We start from the raw sequence: 19,751 nt of genomic DNA on the forward strand, positions 1-19,751 counted from the left end.
CAAACGCCATTCTTACCAAAAAACTTCAAAAGCAAGCCATGGACTTGGTCTACCCATATTCAAGATGCGATAACGTCAGTTATAGGACATTGGCATATTTGGGTGAACCAACCAAGAATATTGCCCGTTTTTTGAAGAAAGAATGCGTAAACGTAGCTTACAGAATGAATAATAATCTAAGTAAATTTATTAAAGACAATAAAGACAAAACTTCGTTGTTGGAAAGATCAGGAGTATATAATCTGACTTGTGGCTCTTGTCCAAAACTTTATATTGGCCAAACTGGAAGAACATTTTCCCAAAGAATCAAAGAGCATAGAAGTAGTTTTGTGAATAGAAAAACCAATTCCACATCTGCAAACCACCTATTAGCAGAAGGACATGAGTTGAATCATGAATACGATGTGTTACATTTAGATGAGAAGAGTTTGGAACTCAATCTTCTAGAATGTTTAGAAATCAATAGATTCAGGAATTCGGGTAATTTACTGAATGATCAATTAGAATTAAATAACTCTCCGTTACTGAATATTTTTTCAAATGTGGAAAATGGAACTTAAGCTCGGGTAATTAAATCCATTACAAACTTAGGTAAACAATCAGGTACTTACTTGAAATTCAGGTAACTCAAGTTGTAGAATAAGGTATATATATAGCATTTGATGTGTAAAATTAGTTATTAAGACACGCCCGAGGAAGCCATTGTATGGCGATATCCGTGTTGCGTTTTTGTAAAACTATCAAGTGAAAAACACACAATGAAGTGTTTTTAGAATACGTTAGTTGTGAATTTTCATCAAGTATCGGCCGATTCCATCATATAATCTATACATGTATTCATATATTTTTCCCCCTTTACTATTTCTTGTATGTCAAGTTTCAAACCATTATATTCATATACTGTCGGAAAAAATGTAATACTATCAATATCATCGTCATATCATAACCAATTTCCGGATAATGATTGAGATAACAAATAAATAACCTGGATTTCATAAATCTGTTGATTCCACGAATAGAGACAAATTCAAAAAACAATTTTGTTCATATCAACCAACTTGCCGCCGAGGATTTTATACAGTTCACGAAATATAGATGTCACCTCATGGTGAAGGGAAGTAATGATTAATTTGAAAATACATTCTTGAATCACAAAGCAGTATTTCATGGAGAGGTATTTATTGATATCGAACGGTAAATAATCCCAAAGTTCACTTTAAGTGAATATGAGAAAGATTCTCTACATTGAATGAGGAAGGATTTTCATCCCTTGAAGATAAAAATATTTCCACAATCTTTTTTTAAAAACGTCGACGATGAAAATTATTATCCACCTGACGAGTCGACGTAACGACGCCTCTAAAATGATACGGATTTGACAAATGAGTTGCAGCATTCCCAAGTGTAAATGATTTCAGAACGATTTTAATGAATGAGTTTTTGCCATCTAGAGGCAGAGAGTCACTTCGCGAATTGAATTGAAATCATTTCTGGAATGATTCATTTGTTACAAATTTGGTAGACTGAAAGAAAGTCACCATGTGAACAGTTATTTGGAAAAAACACCTTTTTCTAGCAGAAATTAAACAGAATTGTCTTACTAATTATGAATTTACATATTCATAACTATTATTCTCCAAGACATCAGGTCATCGACAATCACAACCTCATTCGTACCTGCCGGAGATCTCTGTTGGAGCACGTTGCTGAAAACGTTTATTCGTTGAATAACCAGTATTGAGGAAAAAATCACGAAGAGAACGCGAAAAAAAAATCATGATTTTTTCAAATTCACATTTAGTTGGAAGAAAGTAATTACCACTACTAACTACTTGTCTTTATGAAGTTCTTGACAAAAAAATTTCAGCAATGTGCATCTTCGTTGATGTATCCAAAGCTTTTGATACCGTCAGTCATACAAAACTCCTGAGAAAATCAGACAACTGCGGAATACGTGGGAAAGCTTACGACATTTTTGAAAGCTATCTATGTGACCGAGAACAGAGAGTAAGTATCGATGGAATTATGAGTTATCTCAAAATTGTTACTCATGGTGTTCCGCAAGGAACGGTTCTAGGACCAATCCTATTTACAATATATGTGAATGAACTATTGCAGATACCAACAAAAGGTAAAATTTTGAGCTATGCTGACGATACGGCTGTCTTGTATACCGACTCTCTATGGAACCAATTGAAAATGTCTGCAGAAAAAGATTTTATTGAGATCGATAAATGGTTCTGTCACAATAAACTTACGATAAATTTCCAAATATTTGCCTTTCACGTCTTACTGCAATACATTCCCCAATATGGGACCCATAAATATAGGAAACAATAATCACATACCTGAAGGCGAGTCAATAAAATATCTAGGTATCCATTAAGATAGACTTTTTGATGGCACCTACATATGAAAGAAAAATCAGAAAGTTAAGAGGTACACTTTCTGAATTCAACAACTCAAAAACTTTTTTGACATTCAACATTTGAAAACGTTGTACTTCGCACTTGTCCAATCCCAACTATCCTATGGTATAATAGGTTGGTGAGGAGTGAATGATTGTTATCTTAGAAATCTTAATGTCATACAGAAATGGATACTGAAGATTATATTTAATAGGAAAAAAACTTGTCCAACTGCCGCCTTATTCAAAGAAGCGAATGTATGTGATATTCGACAACTTTTTTGTACGAGCATACTCAGTAATGTGGAAAATGGAATAATCAAAATAGAACCAATCATCCACACCTACAATACTAGGAAAAAGGGAAACTGTTTAAATGCTCCACGATGTGACAAAACCATATGACAAAGAAATGCAACATATCTCGGACCACGCTTATACCAAATATTACCAGAAAAAATCAAAAATATCAACAGTTCTCCCATGTTCAAAAGAGAAGTGAAGAAATTCATTCGGAATACCGGAAGAGCTTTCTTTTCTGATTTTGTTAATCAAACTATTTCAAACAGTAATTTAATTTAAGCATTTGTTGAGCAGACAAAAATAACTATGTATTCTGTCTGAAACTACTGTCTTTGTTAAACAGTATGATTGAATAATTGATCATCCATTATTTTTCAATGTTAGATTAGATATTTATACAGTTAATTACAATGTATCCTTATCACGAACAAGCTATAGATTTCTATGACTTCTGTGATTATCTTGTTTATTTTCGATAGCACTCTGTGTGAAGTATATCAGTGTATGCGATAATAAACATATTATTATTATATTATATTATTATTATTAAATTAGCTGACTGCCTGGCGTGTACACTGAAGATTTTCACAAAGCAATATTTGTATTCAACAAAAGCCATTTTTTGTGGAGAAAACTCAGTTTTTCATCGACCTTTTTTGGGTGTTTGTTACCTTCCACAAACTGAAAAATATAAAAATTATCATGGAGAACTTTATACAAGTGTAGAAGGGCAAACTTTTCAGTTTACCCCGATAAGTTACTGCGTAAAATCAAAGTATTTTTCACAAAGCAAAATCTTCTATTTATCAGTAACTTGTCGTATTCAACAATTTTGTCTATCAAAAAAATTGCTAAGAAATAATATATTACTTATCTTACGCCAATATATTGGCAGTTATTACTTTTTGATTATTTATTTTTTTACCTCTTCGACATATGTCAAAGAAGTTTTATGTAATTGTGAGATTCTTATCATGTTTTTCGACTGATTTTTCATTGGGTTCTCTCATCGGTATGCATACTTTAACAACATATATCACATCACACTTGCACCAGAATTATTCCAATTATTATCTTCAATTCGAATTTCATGACAGATGTCATTGTCAGGTCTCTCTCTCTCTCTCTTCTTGGTACCGAGCACTTTGTCTAAATTTGCCTGTATTTGGGTTACATCAAGTAATATTCTTCGTGTTGGATCTTCTGTAGGTTAACTGTTTCTAGGAGTGTATATTGTTTTGTGTAGTATATTGAATGTTAGGTCTTGTTGTGTTTTGATTTGTATTCGTTCCTTGATAAGTGAATTATAACTGTTGAATTTATGGATGTTTAAGTTTTCCCAGATGTTCATACGGTTTCTCTTATTGACTTGTTTTTTGAGTTTCATGTTCTCTGGTGGGGGAAATAATGTTTGTTTTGTATGGCATCAATAGCATCACATACAAGAAAAACACGAAAATAACACAAAAAATAAATAGCTACAAAAAAAGAAGACAAAAACCTAAACGGAATGTACAGCATATAACGTACAGCATACAATTTGCGGACCGCAACGAATTCTATATCGGCCAAACCAAGAAAAAACTGATCCAAAGGTACGATGAGCACGAAAAGGCATAGATAAACCCAATAATATATTAATCAAAACTTCGCAAACACACGCCATACAAAACAAATATAATTTCCCCCACCAGAGAACATAAAACTCATAAAACATGTCAATAAGAAAATCGGTATGGACATCTAGGAAAACTCAAACATCCATAAATTTAACAGTTATAATTCACTTATCGAGAAAAAAATACAAATCAAAACACAACAAGACCTAACATTCCATATATTACAGAAAACAATACACACTCCTAAAAACAGTAAACCTTGAAAAGATCCAACAAAAAGAATATTATCGGATGTAACCCGAATACAGGCAAATTTAGGCAAAGTGCTCGGTGCCAAGAAGAGAGAGAGAGAGACAAGAGACATGACAATGACATCTGTCATGGAATTCCTGCAGTACCTGCACTAAGGCGTTGGGACCGCATAAAAGGACAAACAAGAGGATGACACGTTCAGTTTGAGTAGAGCCTTGATGATGATAGCACGACCAGCTGTTGAAAGCGCTCGCATATAATAAATAGGAGTTATAAAGTTCCAAATCCTTTTTGTAACATATATTGATATTATAATTACAGGAGGTAATTTATCGGACATAGCACCATAGACACGTGTTTCGGTCTTTTGCCCCATCATCAGTATGGTACCGCCAAGTGCAAGAATGGGCAACACTTAGTTGTCAAAATTACTAAAAAAGCACAGAGCCATCAGCAGAAGCCAGCCGCAAATTTGTGACTTCAGTTAATAGATCTTGTGTTCACAAGAATATTACAAACATCACCACGGAAGCAGCTATAGCTACCTGCGAGCCAATAATATAGATATGAAGATGATATACCAAAATTCCGAAACACGTGTCTTTGGTTTACCACTTTTTGAGGGCTATGTCCGATAAATCACCTTCTGTATTCATATTAAGACACTCGAAAATCTGTATTATTTCCTCGACCCGGATGTCACGCAGGTAGCTATAGCTGCCTCCGTGGTGATGTTAGTAGTATTGAATACGTAAATTTCATAAACAATAAGATATTATAGACAAACGAAGAAACAATTTTGTGTATGTCTTATCTATATTTCGTTTGTAACTGCTAAATTTTAATGACAGAGTCAACTTTCTGAAGAGGATACAAACTTTTCGAAGAAGCTATTAGCCTCACCTCTGTTGAGCTCTCAACTTGTTTGGAGAGAAAGTCGAAATCGATAGGTATAAATCATACTCCTCTCGGCAAACTTCAACTTCAAAATTGAATTAACCAATTTAGCGACAGTGTTTCAACTCCCGAAACTTCCAACAAAAAGACTAGGTAATAATAAACGGTGTTCTTATTTCAGGAGTTTTCAGAGTGTATCACGAAGTTTTCCCACACCAAGTTGTGCTGGCGAGGCGCAGATATTTTACGCAACTTTTCAAATGGCTTCATTTAAAAAGAAACACCCCGAAACTCAGAATATCACCTTAATGTTGTTTCGTCATTCTCCGAAAGAACTTTCTTCAAAGTTTGTGTTCTATATTGTTCGAGGATCAAACAGACTTACAGCTAAGTTGGTGTTTTCGTAGCTTTCAGAGTGATGTGCTGAAACACACGTCAAATTACGGTTTTTGATTTTACTAAAACGTGGAGCGAAGGAACTATACAAATATAAATGTACGAAACAGTATATAATTTAATATGATATCATATGACGCTTCCTGTAAACCTTGGCGGACTAGGGCTACGTTCGGCTTCTTCCGTAGCTTTACTAGCTTTTCTGTCATCAGTCAATAGTGTTTCTGATCTTATCGGTGCCATCCTTCCTTCCATATTCATCAATATCAAAGACTTTTTTATGCTGAAGGTGAATTACTTTGGCATGCCGCAACTAATATTGCTCCTCCAACAGATAAAAACAAAATACAAAGTGCATGGGACCGATCTCTTCTGAACATTATAACTGATGAAATTCTGAGATCTACAAGTGTATACGATAAGGCTTGTCTGAAAGCAGCAATGATCAAATAATCGGGTGCTTGGCTGAATGCTTTACCTGTTGCATCTCTTGGAACACTATTAGACGATGAATGTTTCAGAGTAGCAGTTATACTTAGGATGGGTTCATCTATTTGTGTGCCTCATGCTTGTGTTTGCAGTGGTATAGTTGATGAGAAAGGTATACATGGTTTGAGTTGCAGGAGAAGTGCAGGGCGTACATCTCGACATCACCAAGTGAACGACATATTGAAACGAGCTATGTTGTCAGCGAATGTTCCTGAAATTCTGGAACTCTTAGGTACCAGTCGAGATGACGGTAAACGACCAGATGATATGTCTCTGATACCATGGAAATACGGTAAACCTGTGGTATGGGACTTCACTTGCGTTGACACGGTCGCGGCTTCCCATCTAGCTGGAAATTCGAAGTCTGCTGGAACTGCAGCATTGGCTGGCGGGAAATTGAAAAGAGAAGAATGTTGGAATCTTGGTAACAACTACCTGTTCCATGCAGTAGCGGTTGGAACTTTTGGTGTTTATGGCTCGGAGTCTCTGTTATTCGTTCATGAACTCGGAGGGAGAATAGGCCAAGCAACGAAAGATCACCGTTCTACCTCTTTTTTGATAGGAAGAATCAGTATTGCAATCTACGTGGCAATGCTGCTTCGGTCCTTGGAACTATTCCTTCTTCACAAGATTTTGATGAGATCATGGATTGCCCTAATTTCAGTACGTAACTGAAATCTCTTCGGAACAACCCGAAATATGTGGATATTCATCAGTCTCCTATCAAGGTTAATTCACAAGTGATTGATCCACCTTCTTCTTTTTCAGTGCGGTCAGTGGATTCAGGTCATTCTTGCCCCCCAAATATGAGTTGCAGTCCTCGTAGAACTGGTTCCCTTTCAGTGGAAGAGCTTCATGAAGCAAGAGCCGAATCGATCCCTCTACGAAACCCTTCTTCACTTGGAATGATCGATCGCAGCTTGAGAAATGGTTCTCATGGAGATTCTGTGACATGTTACTAATCAGTAGATAGTTGTCCTGAAAATCTAGAGAAAAGAATTGGATTGGATACATGAATACTACATGAATAGCATTTTACAAGTGTTGTTTATCACGAAGAATTTCAAGAACGAGGTTTTAATGATGAACGAGAATGGGAATGTTTCCTACTCATTCATCAAACTGCAGCTGCAGTTCCGTAAGAATGTATCATCTTTTCCTCCAACCGATTTCCTGGAGTCTTTGTAGTCCACTAGATACTCGTTAGGACAACAAGAGGATTGTTCCGAATTCTTGGGGTTCTTGTTGAATACTCTTCGTGAGCAAAACAATAGCAAAATCAATACTCCTGACCACTCTGGATGGAATGATTGTAAATCTTCTGTTGGTAAAATCCTCACTTGTTTAGTTTGTAGTAAATGTTCAAGAGGTAGCGAAAACTTATGTGAATTTCTGGAACTTCACCTAGCGTTTCCTGATATAAGTAATAACCAGTCCGTGCAAAGCTTATTGTTGAATCATCTGAAAATGGAATTTTCAACAGGTGATGATCGACAGTGTTGCCAAACATGCGCCTAACCAACTGACTGTTATGAGGAAACAAATATAGCTGAGGCACCAGTCAATCTAATAATAACACTGATGATTTTCAAACAAGACTCAATCTCTAACGGAAGCAAGAAACTCTTCGGAAGGATCGAAATAGATGAACATTTCAATCTAGCAGACCACTATTATAATATTCATGCAGCTGCAGTTTCGTAAGTATGTATCATCTTTGAAGTCCACTAGATACTCGTTAGGACAACAAGAAAAGAGAATAATTTAATATGATATACTATAATATGATATGATATGATATAATATAATATAATATAATATAATATAATATAATATAATATAATATAATATAATATAATATAATATAATATAATATAATATAATATAATATAATATAATATAATATAATATAATATAATATAATATAATATAATATAATATAATATAATATAATATAATATAATATAATATAATATAATATAATATAATATAATATAATATAATATAATATAATATAATATAATATAATATAATATAATATAATATAATATAATATAATATAATATAATATAATATAATATAATATAATATAATATATTATAATATAATATAATATGATAATGTGATCATTGAAATCGATGAAAACAATGGCAAAATTGCAAGATTTGGGCTTCGAATTGCTTTCGCATCCACCTCAATCTCCAGATCTGGCCCTCAGCGACTTTTTTTCCGTTCGCACACCTCAAGAAAATGGTCGATTGAGAGGTAATCGTCGAATCTGAGGCCTATTTCGAGGCTGATGGAAAATCGTACTATACAAGTGATATAAAAAAAATGTTAGCCTACAGACTATCGTGTTAGGAATCAGAGGTTAAAAGGTAAGACCTCGTTAATCCTTAGCTCGCACAGGTTTAGACTTCTGAGGATTGTTGTTCGTAGGGGTGCGACAGCTGGTTAACCGAGAAACAGATTTCAAACAGATTTCAAACAGACTTAGCACAACCGTTATATTTTCCCATGCTGCATAAGAAACTCATGAAACTAAACGTTTACAAACCTTTCGTAATTGAAAACAAATATCTTTGTTTTCGTTGTATTCTATTGAAGAATGGGAAATTTTCATTGCAAAGAAACTCATGCCATAATGTGGAGAGTTTGTTTGTGGGACCGATACGAAATAAACTTCCATGCAAAGCCTCCGAAATCCTCGAGACAACATTGACATTGCCAAAGTAAATATTCTTTGAGAGAGTGGATCTCAAAATATTCGATTGGAGAAAAAACCTCTCTAAACATATTCTACTTGAGTCTATAGAATCACTGATTCGTAGTTTTGGTGATAAAAGCGGCGAAGTCCATAGGCGGAGGCTGGGAATATATGTAAGTCCAATCGATTTCTATTTATTCATTCATTTATTTATTTTACTATTAATGTAAGTTTCAAAAAGGATTTGAAGCTCTATGACTTCTATTTGATTATCTGCGAGCGCTTTTGACAGCTGGTCGTGCTGTCATCCTCTAGACACTCTTCTATCTGACGTGTCATCCTGTTGTGTGTCTTTTTATACAGTCCGAACGCCTCTATACAGGTACTTTTGTTGCTTTAGGTAAATTTGTCTGTATTTGGATTACAAAAAATTAGTTGCATCATTCAAAGTTTATTTATTTGTAATACAATACTCTACAGGACATAGCCCAATTACAGAGCAGGAAATAACAGAGTATGATAAATACATCACAAAAAAGTGACTGTGAAGTCTACGCAAACACTACAAACAATACAGACAAGTGACTACAATTACTACACATTTTATATTTGTTATAGGTGACAAAACAGTTATTTTAGGAAGTGGGATTTTATATTTGACAATTTGCAACTAAGTATATCTAAATTATCGCTAACAGAATTTGTCACTTCACACATGGTATGGATCGGAGAATTCTCCAGAACATTTGTGCGAGATGTTTTTATATAGAAAGTACTCGGGTGTCTGGAACAGACTCTAGGAATGCAAATATTAAACTTTTCCAGTAATGTTGGGCAGTCTATGCGTTTGATAATCTTATAGGTTAGTGCAACACTATAATATTCACGCCTTTTTTCGAGACTGCAAAAGTTATGCATCTGTAGCAATTCGAAGTGGATTGTTCCTATTGGAGGATAAATGCAATAGGTTTTCAGGCTTAGCAGTTTTAAAGATCGTGGTTGAATTGCTTCTATTCTATCAATGTGATATTGATGAAAGGGGATCCACACAACTGACGCTTATTCTAACTTTGATCTTATGAAAGCATAGAATAAAGTTTTTAAAGTCGAAATTTCATTGAAATCACTACTGTTACGTGCAATCAATCCGTACAAACGACAGGAGAAGGTTACAACATTATCGATATGCCTATTAAATGATAGTGCAGTGTCAAATGTGACGCCAAGAGCAGTCACATTTATCCGGGTTCAGTGACAAGTTATTTCGATAACACCATTCTACAACCCGTCCTACGTTTGCTGAGAGGTTCACACAATCATTTATGTTCTCAACGAGGCAGTATAGTTTTAGATCATCGGCATATGGAAGGAAATACACATCTATAACATCTGCAATATCATTAATGAATATATTGAAGAGCAACGGTCCCAGATTTGAACTTTCTGGAACACCGGAAGAAGCACTATATTCGGTAGATCTGAAACCATTGAACATATTGTTTTCGTTCCCAAGATAGGACTGAAGGAGTGCGATTAAGGATGAAGATAATACAAAGGCTACTAGTTTGTTCAGTAGAATGCCATGGTCAAGCCTGTCGAAGGCCTTAGAAAAGTCTGTGTAAATAATATTAGCTTGGCCCCTATTGTCAATAGATTCAGCAATATGTTGGGTTACAGTTAGAAAATTGGTGACCGTTGAACAATTTTCCAAAAAACCATGTTGGTTATATTTGGTTCATAAATGACGTCAAACAAGAAGGTACCGATTTTTTGTTATAAATATTTTTAAATGAAAGTTCCAGAGAGATATGCGTTCAAATCATATATAACTCGCTCCAGCAGAATCTCAAAAACCTTTGCAAAGCTGCAAATAATAGAGATAGGCCGATAATTTGAACTATCTCGTCTATCTCCTTTCTTGAAAATGGGACAGACTTTTGATGATTTTCAGATCCTTGGTATTGTAGCCGATCTTAAGCAGATATTAATTAGTATAGATAGAGGACGAGCAAGCACAACTTCACAATCTTTCAGGATGAAAGCTGGAATGTCATCTAGACCAGTGGTCTTTTTATGCTTGAGCGACCTTAGTGCCTAGTATAATTCGTTTTCACTGAAGCTTGATGTTATGGTGCGTTTCGAAAAAAATATAATGCTTATTAAACATCAAGGTAGTAAATGATTTTCAACCCGATTTTGGGGAAGGAAGTAATGGTGAATAAATATTTGTATTTTGCAAAATTTTGTACAGCACAAAACGTTTTTTTTAATCATCCTTCACTTTGTCAAAATACAATTGTTGTTATTTCTTTCATTACAAATTAACTGATGTGAAAATATAGTTCAGTGATTTCAGTTCGGATGATATTATTATTATTATTGCTCAATAGTTTATGAAATCTAGTGCTATTTTAAAGTCATACAGATATTAGTTGTGATGAAACAATTTTTATAAAATAACATATCGGCTCGTTGGTCTAGGGGTATGATTTCCGCTTAGGGTGCGGGAGGTCCCGGGTTCAAATCCCGGACGAGCCCTTTTTTTTTAATCATTATAATCGTAACTATATTAATATGGACATGTAAATTTTCTAAACTAATAATATAATTGTAATTCATGAAATCAATAAATACTAACATACAACAGCATACGAATCTCTAGTAAGCAAGATATTGATATTTCACATCATTGGATTCCAAAAATAACTGCACAGTTTCTGAACAATTGGTGTACTCATCACAACTATTGAACTATATAAGAATATTTGGGAAAGAAAGTTTCTGGCTTTCTACTACTCCATCTTGATACAAAAAAAGGGATGAGAGAATCTTCCAAAGAGACGAAGGAAGTTATCAATTTGAAAATGAGTAACTCTATACATGGATGTGTAAATCATGCAAAGAAGTAACTTTCAGACACAAACTGAAAAAAAGTCTTCCTGAAACAGCTACTTTCATTTAACACTGAATTACACGAAAGAAAAAATCTTTCGAAATGAATACTTGTATATGAAGACTGAATTATAAATAAGATACAGTTTATATTTCAAACATTCGTTGGTATACACCGATACACTGGTATACACCGATGTTTCACCTTAAGTGAGGGGGACAGTGTTCCATGTAAGTGCAATTTGTTACCATTCATTCAAAGTAGAACTCATGTGAATGATATCTGATTTTTATTCCACAACGAATGTTTGAAATACAAACTGAGTAGAGAAAAGTATCTTCTTTATAATTCAATAATAATAATAATATCGTCTTTATTATCTTCTAATACATTTAAAGCAAATTAATCATGTACAGTTCATTTATTATAAGAAGTTAAAAGGCGAAGTTCAATTTACATAATGACAAATCATCATTCAATTGCTCTTTCACTCAACCTCAATATTCATATAGAAGTATTTGTTTCGAAATAATTTTTTTTCTTTCGTGTAATTCAATGTTTATATGACAGTAGCTGTTTCAGGAGTACTTTCTTTCATTTCGTGTCTAAAAGTTACGCTGTCTCTGGTAAGATCACGAGTCCATCTAGCTGCATCACACTGATGGATGTTGTGGAAGACAGAGGATGGAATTCTTTCACTGATTGCTTTTCAAAGCTTGGCTTTGCAACTGATCGTCCTGGGAAGCCTCGTTTATCTTTGTTAGTTGAGGATTCAGTCTTTTGTCTATCTCATAGATGGCATTTTCTTAGGGGAAAATGTTATTATTGTCACCAAACGCTATTGCTGAATTACATTATTCTGTACAGTTTTGTCAATTGGTGCAGTACCACCTCCTTGCAGCTCTGAAATGAAGCAACAGAATACTGTCAAAACCAAGATCTGATTTGTCTTTTAGTTGAACAATTATGACATTCAGTTCATTCAGGAATGTAAATTATGGCATTTTGTCCAGGTTTGTAAAAGAATGCTAAATCATCATCCTGTAATTTTGAAATGAAACAACGGATCTGTTCTGTTTTTCAGGTGAAAAATTATAACATTCAGTTCATTCAGGAATGTAAATTCCTGAATGAACATTTCGTTCAGTTTCGTATGAGGATGCAATATCATCAAACTGCAACTTTGAAATGAAGCAACGGACCTGTTTTGTCTTTTAGGTGAACAATTATTACATTCCATTAATTCGGGAATGTAAATCATAGCATTTTGCCAAACTATAACGTTTTGGTACTTGCAAATTTGAAATGAAGCTGAATACTGTCAAAACCAAGATCTGATTTATCTTTCAGTTGAACAATTATAACATTCAGTTCATTCTGGAATGTGAATTATAAAATTTCGCTCACTTATAGTTTCTTGTCCAATTTTGTGAAAGGGTTCAATATTATCTTCTTGCAACTTCAAAATAAAGCAACAGAATACTGTCAAAACCAAGATCTGTTTTGTTGCTGAACAATTGAATGTGAGAAATTGTTGTCCAATAATAACGCAACTATTACACCAGCTATTATAACCTTCTCCAAAACAGTTGGTGCTATGATGAACAATATACTTACCTATAGTCCGTTCATAATTTGTCGATAGCACAAAATGAGGGCCCAAGTCATAAAACGGTCGTAAAACTCGTAAAATCATAGGCGGAGGTTCCTGAGGTGTTTATTCATTAAATATAAAGCTTCAGTTTATATTCGAAACTTGCCTTGAAAGGGTGAAGTTCTAACGAACGGAAATAATTTTTGGTTTAGTACATTTTTTAATCGCATTTAATTTACGGCTCGTTGGTGTTTCGGCGTCTACGGCAGTAATTAACGTCTCTAATATTTATTTTGCGAATTTTGTGCAGTGCGTGAGTAACTTTTTTCATATTCCTACAAACATATACGTACCTTTCGTTCCTGCTTGTTTTGTTTGATTGCTTGCGATGGCTTCGTCATCATCATCAACATCATCAAGTTTTACACCGGTACTGTTTCGTACAGTCAGTAAGTCTGTCTATTCACCAAGAGAGAAGACTATTGTTTTGAACGTTCACGATGCTCTGGTTTCTCAGAATTCCACAAACACTGTTCAGAACATAATCAAGAGTTGTGCCAACATGACGGGCGTAGGGGAGTCAACAATATATAGGTTCCTATCAGAAAGAAAAAAAAAAGGTATAGCTAATCCAAATACAAACGAATACTTAAAGAGGGGGAGAAAACCTATTGAAATTGATGAATTTGCCAAAAATGGTATTCGAAGGAAAATTCACGAATTTTTTTACAAAAAAGAAATACCCAACTCAAACAAAATTTTACAAGAAGTTAGAGACGACCCGGATTTGCCTCATGTCGGACGAACCAAATTGTGGCAAGTTTTAAAAGAATTAAATTTCCGGTGGGAGAAATCAGACCGAAAATCACTTTTGATTGACCGGGAAGAGATAATATGTTGGAGAAGGAAGTATCTAAGATCTATACGAAAATTTCGGGCTGAAGGAAGGCCAATTTACTATCAGGACGAAACGTGGGTAAACGCAGGTCATACTCTCACAAAAATTTGGACAGATAAAAATATATCAAGCTCCAGGCAAGCCTTTATGGAAGGTTGGTCTACTGGTATTTCCCCACCCTCTGGTAAAGGCAGTAGATTAATAGTTTCTCACATTGGCAGTGAAAAAGGATTTGCTAAGCATGGTTTGTTGGAATTTGAATCCAAAAGCACAAAAGACTATCACGAGGAGATGGCAGCTGATGTTTTCGAAGAGTATTTTGAGCAGATGATTGAACATATACCACCAAACTCAATTATAGTATTAGATAGTGCACCTTATCATTCACGACTAGTTGAAAGACTTGCAACGACTGCGTGGAAGAAACAGGATATCATTGACTGCCTTACGAAGATGGAATGGTTAAAGCAGAACTTTTAAAAATTGCCCGGCAACACAAATCTAAGTTCAAGAAATACGTAGTTGACAAAATGGCGGAAAGACGAAACATCACAGTCTTTAGACTTCCACCCTATCACTGCGAATTAAATCCAATTGAACTCATTTGGGCACAAATGAAAAGCTATGTGGCTAGAAAAAATACGTCATATAAAATACAAGCTGTACGTGAATTGTTATATGAGTCTTTACAACATATTACAGAACAAAATTGGCGAGATGCAGTAAGACATGCAATAGAAGAAGAACAAAAAATGTGGGATCTTGACAATATAATTGATGCGACTGTAGAGACACAACCGCTAATTATTAACCTGCAAGACGACTCGGATTCCGAAGATGATCCTGTTTATTTTGAATTTGAATAGTTTTGTAAGTAATCGTAGTTTATATCATTTGAAAATAGGTATTAATTAAATAAATGTATCTTTTACAAATCGCAAGTAACTTATTATTTTTGAATAGAATAAAGAAATGTTTTTAAAATAAAAATACAGTTTACTGTACCTACAGTTTAAGAATATTGATATATTTATTTATTTAAAGTAACTAATGTTTTAATCATATACTCTACGACACTGGTCACTCATTTCCACTCAAAATACCTACATAATCGGATTAAAAGTTTTATAGCTGTATTGTATTTCTTCAGATACAAGGTGGGTTAGTCGAAAACATCTTAAACTGCCAGTTTTACTTTGGTTTTTGTTATTATATCATATTAGCTGTCCTCTCTGTATTTCAGTTCTCTAATGAGGGTCAAACTTGCAGTGAGCTATCAACAAATTATGAACGGACTATAGTCGTACAACCACTTTCTAGAAATCTTGTCAAAGATTTGCGCAAAACATTCATCATATCTGTCTTTACTGATCACAATGTCACCTATCGTACAATTATTTGAACAAAAATTCCATCGTCTATGGGTCCTTATAGGTATCAAATCAGTTAATCACATTAGACAGTGCAGGTCCGGTCCTCCAACATCCAATAATACTCACGAAACCTCACTAACCGCACGATGAGATATTGAATTTCTAATACATTGGTGACCATTGGCAATGTGATGTAACATCCTTGGAATAGACGAGCAGCTATTCGGGAAAGACATCAAGCGTGCTTATTCCCATCAGGATCGCCAGAAGGGACACGATAACCACATGAATACTAATTAGATTAATGGCCATATAAATTTCTACGTGGATTAATAGCCATGCAGTGAGGTTCAAATTACATTAATAATATTCTGTGGCGGTTCACTAGGTCGGATAATGGATCATTTTGGATTTTTTATAAAATAATTGGTGGTTGTAATATAAAAAAGTATTGTTCACATTATGAATGATTATTTTTGTCGGGGATTTCGAACAGAAACTTATATTTGGAATGTCATTAAGTTCTCGTTACTGCATTCATTGACGAAGGACGGAACACGTTTGAAAATGAAAATTACTCGAATGAAATTTGATATGAAAAATGAATTTTCATATGACTGATTGCTCTGATCCAAGCAATATTTTCACTGAATCAATGGAACACGAGAGGTTGCCGGATGTATCGATATAAATATTGTTTTGCTTGTACTTTCAAATGTCCAAAATGAATATTGTCGCATATAAGTTGATAAAAAACCCTTCAGATACGGCGCCTCCACCATGTGTCGCAATTCAGTACCCGCTTTGCTTATTACGAGAAGATTTTTCGCTGTTTCACCCAACCGTCTTCCATCCAAATAATGGAAAATCCCATTTGAAAACTCAATAGAATATTAATTATGAGAAAGAACGGAAAAATACGCTCAGGAATGAACTTAAATAGTTAATAAAAATACAAAGAATCACCAAAAACTTACATTATACAGCTATCCAGAAGGATCGATTAAAATGAGATGTGCTGCATTTCGAGAAAGTTCTGAAATCGTTTCTGAAGAGTGATCATAGAATTCTGAATGAATTTTTCAACTATTTGTGGTTGCTCTTGACCTTCCTCAATATTCATATTCATAAAGATTCATATGCTGCAACTTTGTGTAGTTGGATATTGTTTTATATTTCTATATCCTGTAATCGTATAAATTTTGGAGTCTATGATCATGGAATATTAAAAGATGGAATTGCTAATACTGAGTGTTTTTGTTCCAGAATATTGAAGTTGAGGTTGAAAAATCTTTCAATTCATATATTTGCTTGAATGAATTTGAATTATTTCATGCCTAATTTCCATATTTGACACAATAACTGGGGTTTTATCCCCACGTCAAACCGTTATTTTTGACACCTTGACACGTGTTTCAGTCACCAAGTGATCATCTTCAAGAGAAAGATTAACCTGTTGAATAGTTTGAACTGTTTACTCTTCCTCTTGAAGATAATCACTTGGTGTTTGAAACTCATGTCGAGGTATTACAAATAAGAGTTTGGTGTTGTGATAAAACGTCAATTATACTCATAACTACACCAAGGGTTCCAAACAGTCCAAAACGGGAACAAAATAATTTGTTGGTGTGTTCTAGAATTTGTGAAAGCAACAGAGAAATTGTTGGTTATCCTTAAAGTAGATATTCAATTCAACCAATCAATCAATATACTTTATTGTCCAAGAAAAGATATTCTCATTGACAAAGCTTTCAATAATTTGAAGTCAGTACACATACACAAGACACTGGCGGTTATCAATTTTTGCCGAGAAAACAACGTTCATGTGATGAGCTGACCACCATACATCACCCACAACCTCCCACCACTGGACAGAACATTCTTGAAGCCATTCAAATATGCTTATAACCAACGATGCAACATGTGGATGGGAAAAAATGCCGGATCTTGGATAACCGGCTACGATATTGCTGGTCTGGTCAAAGAAGCGTTCACTAAAGTAACTCGGCTGGATATTGCCATGTCTGGGTTTGTATGCACATAAATTGACCCATTTGAGAGGTATTTATTCTCTGACGTGGATTGTTTGGCTGCAGACATGACCAGAAACTTCCTTAAATGTACCAAATTGCGGCGGAGAAGTTTCCGTGACGTCCTGTGATGCACAACTGTCCAACGATTTGGTCCTAGAAGAATCGACAGTCACTCCTAGAGAATCTATCAACGAACCAATAATCAGCAGCCCCAAGCCGTCGAAGAGCTTTGATCCAGATGTTGTTTAGACTGTCTATAAATGAACACCATTGCCGGATGCTGCCATAAGAAGATCAGCGATTCGGAAAAGGAAAACTGGAAGAAGCGATATTCTAACATCATCATCCTACAAATTTGCTGCTGGAGAAAAAGAGAATGAAAAAACTTGGAGATAAAATAGAAAAGAATGGGATCCAGGTTCAAAAAAGTGATAGAAGAGTAATAGAAGGAGAAACGAACGAAAGGTGTGGAGGCTGAAGGAAAAACTCGGCATGAAACGAAGAAAAAGGAACCATTAACTCAAATATGTGACATCGGAAAAACAACTTGCGTAGTTTGCTTGGAGGACCACGACGAAAACTGGATACAATGCTCTAGTTGTCAAGAGTGGGCTCGTGAAGCATGTGCCGACATTCCTGAATGTCGGCACATGCCGACACTATTGAAACTCGTGTTGAGTTGACAACAGTACACTGACTTAAATGGCGCTTTTTTGAATTGAATTGAATGAGTATCCATTGAGATATTACAGTTCAAAGTAGACTCATAAAAACTGATACAACTTTCGAAAAAACAATATTATTGTGATATAGTAGTGCATAACATGAAAAAATTAATGAAATTCCCATTCCATCGACCTTGTTTATAGAGGAGGATGAATTCAAAGGAACGGAAACATAAAAATCTGTCGCACCGGAAATCACCAAAAATGTCATTAGCATAAAACCTAATATATATCCTTTGTACCAATGTTTAACATTTGTTTATGCGCGATTTCCCGTTTGAATAAATTCAACTTCCTCCTAGGAAATGATTTAGTGAACAAGGAAATGAAACGAACTTCCAAAACTGATTTAATTCTCGTTAATTCCAGTCGAATAATGACAATACACCCTGCGCACTAAAAATGTATTATGTCGGGAAGTAAGGGTGGGTGAATACCTGTTTGTAACAGATAAGTGGAAAGGGCGCCTCGAGGCTTTGGCTGAGTTTGAACGATGGAGTCGAAGTTAGATTGGAAAGAAAACTTCCTTTCTTGACTTCCATGCAGGTAATTTAGAAAAGGATCTTTTTGTCATTAGTTTAATCCGCTATTATCTACACTACGGAAGTTAGAGATACAGTCGTTGACCATGAAGAAACAGAGAGTATAAAAGTCAATTATAGGTTCGAAAAATACTACGGAAAATGTAGGTGACACAATTCAGTCGGAACAGTTTTGTTGTTGACTCAAATGTTATTCACATTAATTTATACTATAGCTTCCTATAGCTTGAATAGAATTTCATTGTGATATTCAAATCAAATCACTGCCGAAACATGAGGTAGATAGCTAGATGGGCTGAAAAGTTCCGGACCGAACACATGGAACAGATGGCGCTGGTGTTGCATTCACCGCTTTTAGAGTTGGTAGTAATTTCATGATGATCTACTCATGAGTTTGTGAGTTATTCCGCTGAGAGTGACACTACTTTTGTAATTTTCAAAACAATGGACGGAAAAATATTTCGTGTTTTGATTTTACACTGCTTCTTGATGGAAAAAAATACCGTTCAAGCAAAGCGATGGCTTGAAAAGTGTTATAAAAACTCCGCTCTATCAGAAACAACAAATGAACGTTGATTTGCTGATTTCAAACGTGGCCGTAGAGATACCGGTGATGCAAAAGG

At 34.8% G+C, this 19,751-nt stretch overlaps 1 protein-coding gene and 1 non-coding gene across 2 annotated transcripts in view; one reads left to right on the forward strand and one right to left on the reverse strand.

Annotated features, from left to right (window-relative positions):
- The window catches only part of LOC141483851 (selection and upkeep of intraepithelial T-cells protein 1), a 566,613-nt gene that overhangs the window by 151,529 nt on the left and 395,333 nt on the right, over positions 1 to 19,751 (reverse strand). The gene's annotated exons all lie outside the window — the stretch shown is intronic.
- On the forward strand, positions 11,537 to 11,608 carry TRNAP-AGG (transfer RNA proline (anticodon AGG)). The gene has a single exon. It is a non-coding gene; the product is annotated as a tRNA-Pro (tRNA).

The sequence above is a fragment of the Leptinotarsa decemlineata genome, unplaced genomic scaffold (genome assembly GCF_025532065.1).
Source record: "Leptinotarsa decemlineata unplaced genomic scaffold, Ldec_3_MD MMD2_tig00004307_RagTag_RagTag, whole genome shotgun sequence".
In the NCBI taxonomy this organism is placed as follows: domain Eukaryota; kingdom Metazoa; phylum Arthropoda; class Insecta; order Coleoptera; family Chrysomelidae; genus Leptinotarsa; species Leptinotarsa decemlineata.